The sequence below is a fragment of the Ambystoma mexicanum genome, chromosome 1q, assembly GCF_040938575.1.
Source record: "Ambystoma mexicanum isolate Mex_15411 chromosome 1q, UKY_AmexF1_1, whole genome shotgun sequence".
Lineage (NCBI taxonomy): Eukaryota > Metazoa > Chordata > Amphibia > Caudata > Ambystomatidae > Ambystoma > Ambystoma mexicanum.
This window is the reverse complement of record NC_090922.1, coordinates 1,239,059,128-1,239,075,391: the sequence shown is the minus strand read 5'-3', so window position 1 is coordinate 1,239,075,391 and position 16,264 is coordinate 1,239,059,128. Positions and strand designations below refer to the sequence as shown.

At 51.2% G+C, this 16,264-nt stretch overlaps 1 protein-coding gene across 14 annotated transcripts in view; it reads right to left on the bottom strand.

Annotated features, from left to right (window-relative positions):
- The window catches only part of DOCK7 (dedicator of cytokinesis 7), a 1,498,361-nt gene that overhangs the window by 97,877 nt on the left and 1,384,220 nt on the right, over positions 1 to 16,264 (bottom strand). The gene's annotated exons all lie outside the window — the stretch shown is intronic.

Below are 16,264 nucleotides of genomic sequence, written 5' to 3'. Positions count from 1 at the left end.
ACGTTAGAGAGGTCCTCGAGAGATTACGTCAACATAACCTTTTTGCTAAGCTCGAAAAATGCGTTTTCAACGTAACTGAAGTTGAGTTCCTGGGATTCATATTGTCACCTAACGGAGTCCATATGGATTCAAAGAAAGTCGATGCAATCATCAAGTGGCCTTCACCAACCTCTGTGAAAGGAGTCCAAAGCATGTTAGGCTTCGCTAACTTTTACCGCAGATTCATCCCTGAATTCTCTCGAATAGTCCAGCCCATCACCGCTCTGTTAAAGAAAAACAAACGTTTTGAGTGGTCTACCGAGGCAGAACAAGCTTTTCAGGACTTAAAGACTAAATTCATTTCTGCACCTGTTCTAAAACATCCTCGCCCAGAACTCCCCTACATCGTAGAAACAGATGCTTCTAGTCTTGCTATGGGGGCAGTTTTATCACAAAGAGATCCGGTCACACACCAATTACATCCTGTAGCCTTTTGGTCCCGCAAATTCTCGGCTGCCGAGATCAACTATTCAATTACAGACAAGGAACTTTTAGCTATCAGATCGGCCTTTAAAGCCTGGCGGCATTATCTTTTGGGAGCCAGACACACAGTCACCGTAATGACTGATCACCGCAACTTACAGTACCTGAAGACAGCCAAAGCTCAGTCTTCCAGGCAGCTTCGCTGGGCTCTGTTTTTGGCTGAGTTTGACTTTATAATCACTTATCGACCAGGCAGTAAAAATGGAAAAGCAGATGCCCTCTCCCGGATGGGAATAGATGAACATTTGACCAATCCAGAACCAATACCCATAATCCCAGAACAAAGGATTTTGGGCTTGGTCAGCGCTCAATCCTTTGAAGACATTAAGACTACAGTCAAATCACTTTTAACTCCGGTCGACTTACAGGACTGGCAATTAAAAGGAAAAGAATTCTCAGTGGATCGAGACCTACCATATTTCCGAGGACGATTGTACTTGCCCAGTGAGAAAATACAAAAACAGGTAATCTCCTGTTATCACGATTCACTAATGGAGGGTCACCCTGGCATAACCAAAACCATGGAAAAGGTCAAAAGACATTTCTGGTGGCCACCATGGAAGAAGAAACCAGCCGGTCTCTTACACCCACTAGACATCCCTCCCTGTCCATGGCATACCTTGTCCATGGATTTCATCACGTACTTACCTCCATGCTCAGGGTATAATACCATTTTAGTAGTCGTGGATCTATTCTCCAAGATGGCTCACTTCATTCCCCTGAAGGGCCTACCTTCAGCTTCAGTATTAGCCCGAGAATTCTTAGAAAACATCGTTCGGTTACACGGTTTCCCCTCGGTTTTGGTCTCCGATAGGGGAAGTCAATTCATCTCCCACTTTTGGCGAAGTTGCTGTCGTTTAGCCCAAATTGATGTGAGACTTTCTACCAGTCACCATCCCCAAACTGACGGACAAACCGAGAGGACAAATCAAACTCTAGAGCAATATCTACGTTGCATGCTCCAACAAACTGAAAACCCTTGGAAGGACATTCTTTGGATCGCTGAATACGCCTATAACAATTCGACTCATTCTGGAACCGGGAAGACTCCCTTCTTCCTATTATACGGACACCATCCTAGAACTTCTAACCTGGATCCTCCCCAAGAATTCGAAGCACCTGCTGTGGATCACTTGCACTCGGAGATCACTCGTGCTTTTAAGGAAGCCACTGCCCATCTGCAAAGAGCTAAAGCTCAATTTAAGAAAGGAGCAGATCAGCACCGTAAAGAAGCCCTCACTACGCAGTGGGAGATCAGGTCTGGTTATCCACTAAGCACCTACCTCTAAAAGGACCCCGCACTTTCATCCCGAGATACCTTGGACCCTATCTTATCTCTACCATAATTAATCCGGTGGCTGTTAAATTGGAATTGCCTTCGCATATGAAAATACATCCAGTATTCCATGTCTCCTTACTAAAACCAGTGCAACCAGGAACCCGATTGACCGAACTCCCGGAACCTGTTTTAGTAGATGGAGAACTTGAGTTCGAAGTAAAGAACATCCTAGACTCCAAAATCTCCAAATCTAAATTATATTACCTGGTTGATTGGAAAGGATACGGCCCCCAGGAAAGGTCTTGGGAACCCTCAGAGCATGTCCACGCACCTCGTCTGGTCAAGAAATTCCATTTGAATCACCCCGACAAGCCAAAACCCCCGGAGAAGACACGCTTGGGAGGGGCCTTGAGGGGGGGTGCTGTCATGATCACTGCTTCCAAGGAGTCAGGAACAGCCCAACGTCCTTGGAAGCAGGCCCCTAACCGTTATCTTAGGCACCAGCCGGTCCCCACTGGGACCTTTTGGACCTTGTCCTGGCGCCGGTGGCACCAGGCTCATCAAAGCCATCAGTCCCGGCACTGGAAGCGCCGGGCTCATAATATGTATGAAGATGCTTGGGTGGACTTACCTGCAGCAGACCATGCTGCTTACTTACCAGCCACATAGGAATCCTCTGTGAACAGGAACTACTTTCTTACCTGGGTGGGGCAAGCTCCACTCCCTGGATACAACACGGGAACTCTTCTGGAACTGGAACTCTTTTCTTACCTAGGCGGGGCCGTGGAGGAAGACGCCTCATCACTCCAACGCTATTTAAACCACACCCGATTGAACAAACGTGCTTCGCGTTATTCTGCATCTGCAGCAGAACGCTCACCGAGTCTGTTCCAGCCTTTCTTCCTTCCGATCCTGAACCTGCAAGAACAATACTTACCACTCCTGTATCCAGTATTCAGCAGCACCTGCAAAGACAAGAAACAACAGGTTAGCACGGCAACCTTTACACGCAGCGCTTTCCTCACCTGATCCATCGGCAGCGAACATTTCTTCACGCTGCACCTCCGCCTGTGAAGACAAAAGCATTGTTATTACTTACCGGCACTCCGCGAATTCCGGATTTCTTCAACGCTGCAACCCAGCATCTGAAAGACAAGCGAAGAGACATTAGACAGGTATTTACTCACGTCCATCGCGCTCGCCACAATAGAACGCCTGCAAATACTCCGGCGTTTTCCAGCATCTCTTCAGCACGAACTCACAGCTGCAAGGGAAAAGAGACAGTTAGAGCGCTTGCATTTACTTACGCATTTCCAAGCGCTTCATTCCAAGGCTCTGGCTCCAACTTCGGCTTTCTTCACACCATCTCCTATCTCAAGAGCCCTGCAAGACAAATAGGAAAAAGCATTATACAGAGTCCTGTTCAATATTAACGTGCCCACGCACCTAAAGACTATAAGGACTAAAAAGGTGTCCAGAAACTCACCGCTCGTGCAGTTAACAACGGCAGCGATCCTCTGATGTCAAGAGGCCTATGTTTCACCAGTGAAGGAACTGGCAACGGCACCCTGCACCAGACGCAGATGGAGAGTCCAGCATTCACCTATCTAAGGTGAGCACGTTGACCTGGGGGCTCTACGGAGAAGCTAGGAAGAGTGAGAGAGAGAGGGACATTCAACAACCCAGATCATTAACCCCCATATTCTTTCACCTGCAGAAATCTCACTCTTCGAGTTCGACACACAGTGCGAAGAGGTTCGGCCCCAGAAGCAAATCGAGTCCTGCACATCACTTTTCGGGTCACAGACACCTTCCTGCCAAGACCAGCGCCTCCGTGGGAATCAGGTGAGCGTTACACAGGTCCAAAGTTCACAAAAAGTTGTGATATCTTCCGAAAACTCTTCGCGCGGTCCACGTAGAACTTCAGCGCTCTAGCTACATCCAGCGAGTGCAAAGTCCTCTCGGCCGGCGCTGAAGGCGACGGGAAGGAAACTGGTAACACCAAGGGCTCGTTGAGATGGAAGTCCGACGGCACCTTGGGCATGAAGAAGGGGTGCGTCCTCAGCACCACCCTCATCTCGTGAAAAGTCAAGTATGGAGGCTTGCAGGATAGGGCCTGGATCTCTCCCACTCGTCGTGCGGAGGTGATGGCCACAAGAAAAGCTGTCTTCCACGACAGGAACTTCAACGGTGCCAAATACAGAGGCTCGAAAGGCACCCCCAGGAGCCTGGTCAGCACCACGTTGAGCTCCCACGCCGGGGCCGGAGCCTTCACCGGCGAGAATGAACAGAACAGTTCCTTCAAAACTCCTTCACCAGACGATGAGACCACAGGGATGATCGTCCCGTAGTTCTGGTGTAGCGGGAGATCGCCGCCAGATGTATTTTGATGTAGGCATGAGCCAGCCCTGCCTTGGCCAGCGACAGCAGGTATGGCAGCACTTGAGGGGCTGTAATTCGCAAAGGGTTAATCTTCTGTGCACGGCACCAGACAGAGAACCTCTTCCATTTGTGTCCATAGCACTTGAGAGTTGAGAACGCCCTGGCCTTTGCAAGCATCTCCTTTCAGTCCGCCAGGATATCGTACCCTCCAAACTCTAGTGCCGCAGGAGCCAGGTCTGCAAGTTCAGGGACCCCGGGTCGTGATGGAGGATGACTCCTCCTTCTCTGGAGAGAAGATCCGCGTCTGTCGATAGTTTGACTGGGGGGGACACTGACCAGTTCAGAAGGTCCGGGAACCAGACCTGTCTCGGCCACGCCGGTGCGACGAGGATCATCCTGCACATGGACCTCTTGAGTTGGTTGATGAGTCACAGTAGCAACGGCAACGGGGGAGGGAACGCATACAGGAACAGGCCGTCCCAAGGGAACGAGAAAGCATCGCCCATGCTTCTCGGCTGGGGAAACCTGCTGACGAACCTCTGGCACTTGGAGTACGCCGCCGTCACGAACAGGTTGATCTGGGGTTTGCCCCATCGTCGGAAAAGTCGATCCACTTGGTCCTGACGCAGTTCCCATTCGTGGCACGAGTGCAGCTCCCTGCTGAGTGAGTCGGCCATGGTGTTCTTTATCCCTGCTAGATGGAAGGGCACCAGAAACATCCCCTGGGCAACGACCCAATGCCACAGATCCTGACCCTCCTTGGATAGGGCCGGGGACCTGGTTCCTCCCTGCTTCCAGATGTAGAACATCGTGGTGGTGTTGTCGGTAAAGATCCTCACCACCTTGCCCTTGAGGGACAGGAGAAATGACCTGAGAGCCCAGAACACTGCTCGGAGCTCCAGGATGTTGATGTGGAGTGACCTCTCCTCTGGGAGCCAAAGGCCTCTTGCGTAAAGAACTAGTGTGCGCTCCCCATCCCTCCAGTGAGGCATCAGTCATCACCGTCTCCTGTTGTGCTGGGGTCTGAAAAGTCTGTGTCCGCCGTGAGATGCGTGCAGGTGCCCCACCACCGAATTGCTTGGCGGAAGACCTTGTTGAGCGGGATCTTGTCTTCGAAACTGCCCGCCACTTGCATCCAACTCCTGCAGAGGACGATCCGCAGCCTGCATAGGCGCACCAGGTAGATACAAGAGGACATCATGCCGAGAAGGGACTTGATGGACCTCACCCTGGCCACGTCCGTGGCCAGCAGGCTCTGCACCTTGCCCAGGATGGCCTTCGTCATTTCCTCCGACAGAGAGGCCAATCGCGCCACTGTATCGAGCTTGGCTCCCAGAAACAGTGCGACCTGCGACGGAACCAGGTGGGATTTGGGGAAGTTGATGGAGAATCCCAGATCCATGAGCAGTTGGACGGTCTTCGCTGTGTGCTCGACGGCGATTTCCCTTGTCCTTGCTCGGATGAGCCAATCGTCCAGGTAGGGGTAAACGTGGATCTCCTGCAGGCGCGGCCGCGCCGCCACTGGTGCTAGGCACTTGGTAAACACCCTGGGCGTCGACTTCAATCCGAATGGCAGGGCCTTGAATTGGTAGCGCCGTCCTTGGACTACGAATCTGAGAAACTTTCGGTGGCTTTTAAAATGGGGATGTGGAAGTAAGCATCCTCCAAGTCCAGCAACGATAGGAAGTCGCCTTCCTCCAGCTGCCCCAGCACGTGCTGGAGGGTGACCATCCAGAACTTCTGGGCCTTGATGTATTTGTTTAACCGACGCAGGTCCAGGATGGGGCGCCAACCGCCTGTCTTTCTGACGAGGAAGTATCTTGAGTATACTCCGGAGCCCCGGAGCCTCTTTGGGACGAGCTCGATGGCTCCCTTCTTGAGCATCGCCCTTACTTCTAACAGCAGTTGAGGGATGTGATTTTCCTTCCAGGCCACGGGAGGAATGCGAGGGCACTTCTTTAGGAATTCGAGAGTGTGCCCATGGGCCAGGGCATCCAGCACCCAACGGTCGGTGGAGATGGACTCCCACACGCTGACGAACTTCGCCAGGCGGCCTCCCACCGGGGTGCTCAGGTGGGAGCCCGACGCTACGGCCTGTTCAGTCCTGCTTGGAGGCGGCCTTGCTGCCCTGGCCTCCTTGGCGACGGCGACTAGATCCTCTTGACTTTCTGCGCCCTCTGTAGGCCTCTTGCGATGAGGAACGTGCTGCCTATCGGTACGTAGAAGATCCAATGCCGAATCCTTTGGAGAGGCCGTCGTTGCTGCAAAACTCCCAATGCCCGAGCCGTCTCCGTGTCGGTCTTGATCACCTGAAATGACTCATCTACTGTCTTTCCAAACAGGTTGTTCCCGTCGAAGGGCATGTCCAGAACTCTGGTTTGCACGTCCTGGTGGAAATCTGTTGCCTTGAGCCATCCCCGCCCTAGAAGGCAAACACTGTTGACCAACTGGCGGAACCCGGTGTCCGCGATGACCGTGGCCACCGTTATGGCGTGGTCCGATGCCACCTCACCTTCCTGTAGGATCTCCTGGGCCTCCGCCCTCTTGTCGTCCGGTAGGAAGTCAAGCAGGGGAGCGATCTTGTACCACAACTCCCTGCCGTAGCGTGCCACAATCACTAGGGCGTTGGCCGCCTTAATTGTCGTCGCCGCAGACGAGATGACTCGTTGTCCCATGGCATTCAGTTTCTTTCCCTCGCCGTCAGGTGGGGAGGTTGAAGTTGAAGCCTTCGTCCCCGCCGCTTTCTTCTTGGCCGCCGCCGAGACGACTGAATCTGGGGTCGGCTATGCCCTAGAGCACAAAGGTGCGGAATCGGGGACCCGGTACTACTTCTCGTACCGATCCCTCTTGGCAGGCGTTGTGGACGGGTTCTTCAGGAGAGCAAGTCCCTCGTCCCAGATGTCATCAAGCAACGGCACCGCAAGGACCGTCTTCCTCTTGGCCTTGCGCCGTTGATAGAGGAAGCCTTCCTTCTTCTGTTCTTCGGGGCAGAGCTGGAAAAGCTCGGATGCCCTGTTAATCATGGCGTGGAAGGAGCCAATTTCGTCGGGCGGGAAGGTCCGAGGGGGTGGTGATGGAAGGCCCATCCCGTCGTCACCACCGTCGTCATCCGTCCCCGTCGTGGCCTTATCTGTTCCCGTGTCATCCCTAGGGTCAGGGGAAGGAGATGAAGGGCTGGAAGGGCGCGGGGGGGGGGGGGGGTGAATTCTCCTCCGCTTGTTTGGAGGGCTTCCCGACGGGCCCGGTTCTGCTGGGTCGTCCGTTGGGGGTAGAGGCAACCTCGTCCTTATCTCCGTGCATAAGGTTTGGATTGCCATCAAAATGGCCACCGAGTTGTCCTGAGGCTCGGGCACCGGCTGCGACGGGCGCGATGGTTGCTCCACCTCCATGGGAGCCTCGTCGGTGCCACCGTCGCTCTCTTCGTCCGCCTCCCCGGGACTCCTCCCCTGGGACCGGACCTCCTCAAACCTCTTGTTGAGGCCCTTCACGACTTCAACCAGCTCCTCCTCAGAAGCTGTATCCGTGTCCGTAATGGCCACCGCCCCCCCCCTTTTTCCACCGGGGTCTTAATGGGGGTCTTATCGATGGGCTGAAAAGAGGATTCCCTCCGCGGTGGCAGGGAAACTCTGGGCCCTGAGGTCGCCTCAACTGGGGTAGCCTCCACAGGCTTCGCCAGGGCCGCCACGACTCCCTCGATAGAGGCCTTAGCCGGGTGAATCAGGGCCTTCATGACTTTTGGCACGCTTGAGGCCTTCACCTTGGGGAGGGTCACCGCCTCTCTCCCCCTCGACTGCTTCCGTCGGGATCGACTGGGGCTCCTTGAGGGGCGTAGAAAATTCCAAAACGGGTCCCGTTGATCGGAAGTAGAAACAGTGGCGTTTGAGGCTCGATTGACCGAAAAAATGAGATTAAACTCTTTCAAAAATCACAAAACGCAGTAAAAGCTCGAGAGCTATAGCACGAGGACTCCCAACACTTGAACGTGCGGTAAAAATCTGAGGATGGCTGCCAGGGGAGGGGCTTAGGGAGAGGGCAGTCATTGGCTGGGGGCAGTTATGACCCAGAGATCAGTGATTGGTTACTAAGAAAGACAGATCAGAAACAAAACTGATACTGATTTTTCTTTACCGAGGATTCCCAGCCTGACGACGGGGAATATTCATGAGCATGTGAATCCATGCCAGACCCCATGCTGGAGAATCTCCTCATCTTGAGCCTTGTGTTGGGAACGGCCAATAGGACCGCCACCATTATACCCAACAGATGTTGGTACCACCAGGCCGAGGTCAATGCCCTGGAGAGGAAGTGAGAGGTGGCTTTCTTGATGGCCGCTATCTAGTCCTCCGAGGGAAAGACTCTCTTGGAGCTTGTGTCCCAGATGAGGCCGAGGAAGGTAAGCGTCTCTGTGGGCTGCAGCAGAGACTTCTTGAGATTGATAGTGAACCCCAGGTCATCGAGTGTATTCATCAGTGCGGAGGAGGTATGGTGAACCGCTTCCGGAGATGTGGCCCGGACCCGCCAGTTGTCCACGTATGGGTATACATGGTGGACCCCTGGGGCTGAGTTGAGGCCAAAGGGTAGTACCTTGTATTGGAAATGGCAGCCCATGATCCTGAACCTCAGTAAGGAACAATGCAGCTGCCAAATCGGGATGTGTAGGTACGCGTCCTTCAGATCCAGGGAATACATCCAGTCTCACCTGTCCAGTGTTTCTGCAATAAGTGCTGGCGTAACCATCTTGAATTTTTCTAGCCTAGTTCTTCTTCTGTATGGCGAAAATCTTGGAATAAAAGCCCAAACCTCGCTGGGAGGTTGGGACTTCTTCCACAGCCTGGCTCTCGACGAGCGACTGAATTTCCGCCAGCAGAGTTGCTGTCCCAATCGGTGGGAGAGGAAGGGGGTAGAGGGAGGAATCAGTAGGCAGTGCCCCGTAGACACTATGGATAGGATCCAGGGATCTGCGTACTTCGGACGCCAAACCTGTGCATGAAAGGCAAGCTTGCCGCCCACCGTAGACACATGGACTCGAAGGGGCGCAGCTGTCATGATGCCTGCCCCCAGACATCAGGAGCAGGCCAGTCTACCCAGAGTACAGGCACCCATGGGAACTCATGGGGGCCCAAAGGTTTGCCTAGGGGCTTCATGGACTCGGTCCTGGTGCCGTTGGCGCCAGGCTCATAGTGCCTTTTTCAGACAGATCAGGTCATCAAGTGGAGAAATCATGAGTAGGCCACCGTGAGGCCTTTGAAGGGATTACTTTCTTCCAGGGACTATTTTACCTGGGGACTACTTCGTGGTTGCTATTTAAACCACGCCCGGAGAGCAGAACACGCTTTGCGTTATTCTGCACTTCTGCAGCGTAACGCTCACCGTGCCTGCAGCTCCAGCATCCAGTCCGCAGCTATGCCTGTCTTGTTCTCCACGAGCCGAACCTGCAAAAGAGAAAAGGAAAAGCAGATTAGAACAGGAGCCTTATCATTTGTCATCGCATTAATCTGGGAGTCGCCGCACCTGCAAGAAAAGGAACACCTGTTACCGCGCTGTACTGTCAGCAGCAGCGCCGCGGAATACTCACCAATGCTCCTTTCATCCACAAGATCCCGCGAGGCACTCTGATGAGATAGCCGCTCGGAGCTTCCGCATCTGCAAAGGAAAGAAAGACAACAGGTGAGCTGCGCTCCGTTAAAAGACATTTAAATTCGCACCACAAGATACTTACTTGGGAACAATACCCGCTCGAGTCCTCGCTAGTCACCATCATACGTCCCTCATTCTAGAGAAGCGCCGCACCTGCAAAATAAAGAGAGGACAATTGATTAATCACATGAATGAACAATATCACTTGCTATGACTAGTGCTTGGTGCAAAAACTGACTCTTACCTTGGCGCTACCTCGTTTCTTTCGGAGAAGAGACATCCATCTTGGGCCATTCTGCAAGAGGAATAAACATAAGAAAAAGTGCAAGAGTAAACTATAAGACAACCTGAACTCTAAAGCATTGCATCATACTTTGGAATGGCATAAAGACTTACCTCCGAGTCATTGTTGTCTAGAACTCTGCCATAAGATTACGGGATCAGTGAAGTTATCTGGTTTCTACGCACCCCTGCATTCCGACGCAGGATGGAGAGCCCATCCTTCTTAACAATAAGGTGAGACATAGTAAGGGGAACACAAGGTGGTTACGGAAAAAACTGAAGTTAAACCTCTTTACCGCGGTCGGCTAACTACCATTTTTACCACTTTAGGAAAGTCCTCCTACGTGCCAGAAAGACGAAACTAAGTGGGCAAGTGCAGCCGCTCATCACTGCACTACGAGTCACATTGGTGGAGACCGTTGCAGTCCAGCTTCGTTCGGCGCCCCTGTAGAACCCATGTGAGCGTAACAGCATCCTGCCTTCTTTCGCTCTGAGGCTGTTGCAGAGGAGGGGGACTGAAAGAAGCCCTTGCATCCCCCCTTTTGTTGTTTGGGCCGGTGATGACTCGATCTCCATTCTTGGAATCCCCGGAACCCGCCGAATGTCCACCCCTTATTGGAGCGTTGATGTGACCGGGTGTACGCCTTGGGCGTGGCCTTTTTAAGGATAAAGACTTTGCAGTTTGCAAACTGTTTTTCTTTTTATCTAGCTCCTCATGGGTGGTGGATTGAAAGAGGTCACCAGCCTCGAATGGAAGGTCCAATATGCTTTCCTGAACGTTTAGGTTGAATTTCGTAGCCCGAAGCCAGGCAGTCCTTCTCATGTCTGTGGCAATACATATGGCCGGCCAGAGGTGTCAATGTGGCCCACAGTGGACTCCATGATGTCTTGTACTACCAGTTTAGCCTCCGCCAGACCCACCTTGAAACATGCCTGGCTCTGCACCGGAAGTTCAGGAAGGAAGTTGGCTATTTCCCGCCAAAGCCTCTGGTTAACTGCTGCCAGCATGGCATCTGCGTTGGATTGACGAAGGTGCAGTGAGGCGTTGGAATAAAGCTTCTTTCCATAAGCCTCCAAGATCTTCTCCTCCTTGCCTAACAGTGCCGAGGATGAGGTGGCCGTGGACAACTGAGGCTTTGAGTAGAGTGACACCGCAGCGACGACCGAAGAGTGAGGTTGAAGGTCTGCTGACAGCAAGAGTGGAACCCCTCCATTTGCCTATACTTGGCGTCGAGGCACCTATTGAGGGGCTGGACCGAGTGAGGATTAAGCCACCCTTTTTGGCCAAGGCGACTACGTCCTTCTGCATCGGGATCCCAGTTCTAGCCGCGGGGCATAGAGTGAGGACCTCAGCCAGGACCCCCGCCTCCGGTTGTTCGACCTCAGGTTGAGGAAGCCCCAAGTACTCTGCCAAACCTGCAAGTTGTTTGTGGAAGGCCTTGGCTGAGGACGGTGTGTCAGGGTCTTCTTCCTCGTCAGTGTCCACCAGGGTTTCCGACTGGTCTGGAGCGGGTGGAGGACTGCTGGGCACAGAGGGCTGTGTGTTTGAGACCTGAGCTGGAGGCTGCAGCTGAGGCTGGTGTGGAACTGCCAAAACTGTGGGAGGCAGAGGAGCCGGAATCGAAGAAGGCAAGGGCAGCAGGGGCTGCACCGGGGCTTGTGGTGCTGGAGCCATAGGCGGAGTGACTATAGGCGGAGGTGGAGGGACCAGAGGGAGCATGTCCCTGATCACATCCCGGAGGATGGCTCCCATCTGAGGAGATCTCATGAGCATGAGGACATTTTCAAAGAACCTGTCCTCACAGGCCCGTGGGGTGGCAGGTGATGTTGACGGAGTAGCAGGCGGCTGCTGGGGCCGGTGCGTTATCTGTCTAGCTAATTGCGTGGTAAACCTGCCCTGCGATACTGATGGCTAAGCTGTAGGGCATGTACCTGTTGACACCAGTCCCACCTTGTAACTCGTTGTCCCACCTGCTCCGTTCCAAGGGGCGGTATCGGAAGAGCGGCCACCTTGTCTGGCCAAATTCGTGGTGCTTGGCTCACTGGGCCTGGCCTCTTCCAGGATGTTTGGCGGTGGAGCATGAGACCTACTCTGCACCTCAGGACGGGGTCTGGTAGGCGTGTTGCCCTATGCGGTATCGCCGGTAATGCTGCGTGCATGCGCCCCTTCGGACATCTGGCCGGTACTAGGGCGTAGCCCCTCGGGTGTGCACCCGGTAAAAGAACATTGTGGTCCCTCAGCACTGTCTCCGGAAGGATCTATTGACCCCTTGGCCTGGGGGCCAGTAGCTGGTATAGCCTTGGCACCAGTGCTGGTGCGAGAAACTGAAAGGTTCCTCCTGCTCGGGCGCTTCTTTGGGAAGGAGTCGACCCTGTGGGGTGCGATGGAAAAAAGTGGCCCTCCTTTGCGCCTCGACTTATGTCTGACAAAGTCCTTCAAGTCCTCCGAGGCGACTTCTCGAAGAGCTCCCTCCACTGAGCTAGCCTGTTATTCAGAGCGTATGGTGTAAACGCATCATGTGCGGTACAATCCTCTTAGCCTTGGTTGGGGCCAAGGTAACAGAGGCAAAGAGCATCGGGATTGGACGTAGGGAAGAGCCTCTAGCAGGCTGGAGACCTGCTGAGGCCCGTTGATGTTGACACGCGCCAGGGAGGAGCGTGGCGCAAGAGGACAGAGTACCTGATTGATAAAAAAGAAGACAAAAAGACAGAAGAAAGTATCAGTGGAAGCGCGTGGTATTACAAGGCTGAAACCAAACCCTGGAGTGCTGGTGAAATCATCCCGTTCCCGTCGACGCGGAAAAGGGGACTGGGCAGTGGCGCCGGTGAGCAGAGTCAGGGGAGCACATGCTCCCAGGGGCGCGCCCCGGTGCGCCTCTATCTTTAAAGGGGAAGAAGATTTTTTTCTGGTGAAAGAGGTTCCATCTCCTGTCCCTGGCGAGGGACGCCCATGTAGTATGGATGAAAGGGGATGGGATATAGGAGTACATCAACAGGTAGTGTGGCCAGCCAGCGGCAAGTCCAAGAATCGGTGTAGACAACAGGTGGCAAATAAGTGCAGGACGGGGACTGTAGGGTAACAGATACAGATTCAAATGCAAGGGTTTCCAAGGGGGCAGTGCGGGTGAGCAGGAATTTGGGCCCAGCATCAGAGGGTAACCAGGTGCCCAGTGCAGAGGCAGACAGATCAGCAGGGAAGAGGAAGAGTGAAGGCAGAAGCAATGGGGAAGGTCTTAATGTGCTTCCAGAACCGAAGATGGTTCCCCTCTAGTTTCAGAGAGGATGTTCCAGAGGGAGGCCCAAGCCGAGGAAAGAGATCTACCCCCAACTCGTTTCTTGGAGAAGCGACTGACCCTGAGGGAGTTGGAGGTGGAGGAACGAAGAGTAGGAAGGTATTTATGGAGGGAGAGTTGAACGTATTGTGGGTCCAGGCCCCAGAAAGCCTTGTGGACAATGCAAATGGTCTTGAACATAATCCTTGCAGCCACTGGGAGCCAATGAAGAGATTTCAGGGCTGGAGAGATACAATCCCAGGGCTTGAGACCAAGGGCAAGTCTCGCAGTCCTGTTCTGGATGAGCTGCAGAGGGCGGAGAATGGTTGCAGGCACATTTAGAAAGAAGCTTTTCCAGTAGTCAAGCCTAGAGAGAACCAGAGCTCTACAGACAGTAGGTTTCCGGGGGAAGGAGAGGAAAGGAAGAATACCTCTGTACATGTGCATGTAAAATGTATGTGTCTATTTTAGGATTTTTTTTAGCCAACATATAGGATTGCAGAAGGTTTGTCTTCCCCCATATGCAGGTGGGTGACTAATCTTTGCTTTTCCTTCCATACCTTTCCAAGCATAAAAACCAAAACCAAAAACGGGATGAAAATAGATACAGAAGCAGAGATATCAAAAGCAACAATCTTATCTACCCAGACAATAGGCACTGACTGCTTAGACATTCTGGCAACCTATGAACATTGGATGAGTTTAGAAGATAAGAAATATAAATAAGAAATACATTCATAAACTAAAATATTTCACACTAAAATCCTTAAAGTAAAAAAAAAAAAAGTGTTGGAAAATCTCCAATAATCCTTTTCAGATAATCTCTAACACGCTCCAACAGATACCAGAGTGCTCACCCTGTCATAAAACTAACACGCAATGTCAAGCACCCTTGACAGCAAAAACAAATCAGAGGGCTTGTATGCAAGAACCTGAATGGGTCACTGTAATAGAAGATGCTTCCAGGCTCTTTAAGATTTCTTCACATAAGTTTATTCCGGCTTCCTTGTTACAGTTTCACATGAAAGACATAGGACAACACTGGCTCCCATCACCCAGGCAGGCCAGCGGTAACTGCCACTACACAGAACAATCACTCAGAACATTCCATCATCCACTCATAAACATTCCACATGACAACACAAGCTACCTCACATCAGACAGGCACGACACAACACACCTTTACCAAACCATACATTCACAAAACAAGTCACCTACCAGCACAACACAACAGTCACCATACAAACTCACGTTTGATACCAAACCTACCCACCCCTGGGTATATCCGGGCTGTCTATCACTGGACACTGCACTTCTACAAGCACTTAGAAGCTTACTGGCACACAGAGTGTGCTTTTACCGATATGCATGCATCACGATGGCACCACCAGCTGCCTGTCTCTATTTGAAACCTAAACCCATCTCTTGTAGGTCTCCAAGCACAATGAGGCCATGAAAAGTGCAAATGGTGCGCTACATATAACACAATAATAATATATCAAATTACTTAACAACATCATATTTTACCAAAATTGTGTATGAAATCAAATTTCAATTAGAGAGGGTACTGCAATCCTGTCCTCATCGCCTCATCATCCATCTATCCCATTAATCACCCACATCCAATCCGATTCTAGCTCTACATAAGAAAAACACTAAAGCACCTTATGCTGTAAACCAGTCCATTGCTTCTTATAGTTATATTGGGAAATCAATTTGTTCAATCAGCATTCTTTCCACGATCTTGGTGCTTTTATAAAATATATGGCTGTTTGGTACAGCCCGCTCACTTGTTCTAATAGCAAACAAGAAAACCTATGCTACTTTATACTTCAAAATATGCACATTATGTTTTTGCCAGTATGGGTCATATCATCAGCTGAAAAAGAGAACATGCTCCAGGATTTCAGGTGTTGCCATTTCACAGGAACTGGTGCCTTGCTCCACCTATTTGCCACCAAGTACCCCTTGCCACCACTTCTAGAGAAAGGTGTTACATTGCATTATGACATGTATAGATTTTGGGAAAACTGCATTTTAACAAGTATCAACACATGGCACACTTGTATTTGAGAAAGTTGCTGCAATTTAATTTGGACTTGGTAACCACGGATATGTCATTATTGATTAGGAGATGGGAGAAATTGAAATTGAATCTGTGGGCCAAGATTAATGCGATTAAAATGGTCCTCTTACCAAAGATCTTATATGTTCTAAAGTCCATCCTGTTAATGTTATATAAAAAACAGTTATTAAAAATTGAAAAACTTTTTTCTTCTTTTTTGTGGGGTCCTGGAAAAAGACCTTGTGTACCAAAGTACATGCTGGTGCAAAAAGTTGAGGATGGGGGATTTGGATTCCCTGATTTAATAAAATACTACAAAGCTTTTTTTACTTAAAAAGAGTTCATATTACTTTAGAGAATGGAATGCAGATGAACCAATTTGGTTGCGCATGGAAAGGGAAATTTGTGCTCCATTTGACCTACGGAACTTATACAGTAAGGATAAATTACCCAGTAAGAGACTGAAGTTAATTCCGATAGTGGCAACTAGACAGGTGATCTGGGCCTGGTTTAGAGATAATGGACTAAGTTATGGTTTCAGTTCTAATGCTTCTTTATGGCATAACGAAGCGTTGCAGATTGATAATAAATGTTTGAATTGGATTAGTTGGATAAATAAAGGTATTCTGAGACTGGCGGATGTGATGGATGGGGACCGGTTGTTGGGTTTTGTGGAGTTACAGCAGAGGTACAGTTTGAGGCAGAGTGAAAGGAATAGATACTTGACTTTAGTGACTATGGTAAACAGTAGGATGGAAGTGACGGATGGTTCTATTGGCAAAAAAACGGAGATTAGTAAATTGTTAGAGTGTCCGGAATACAGTG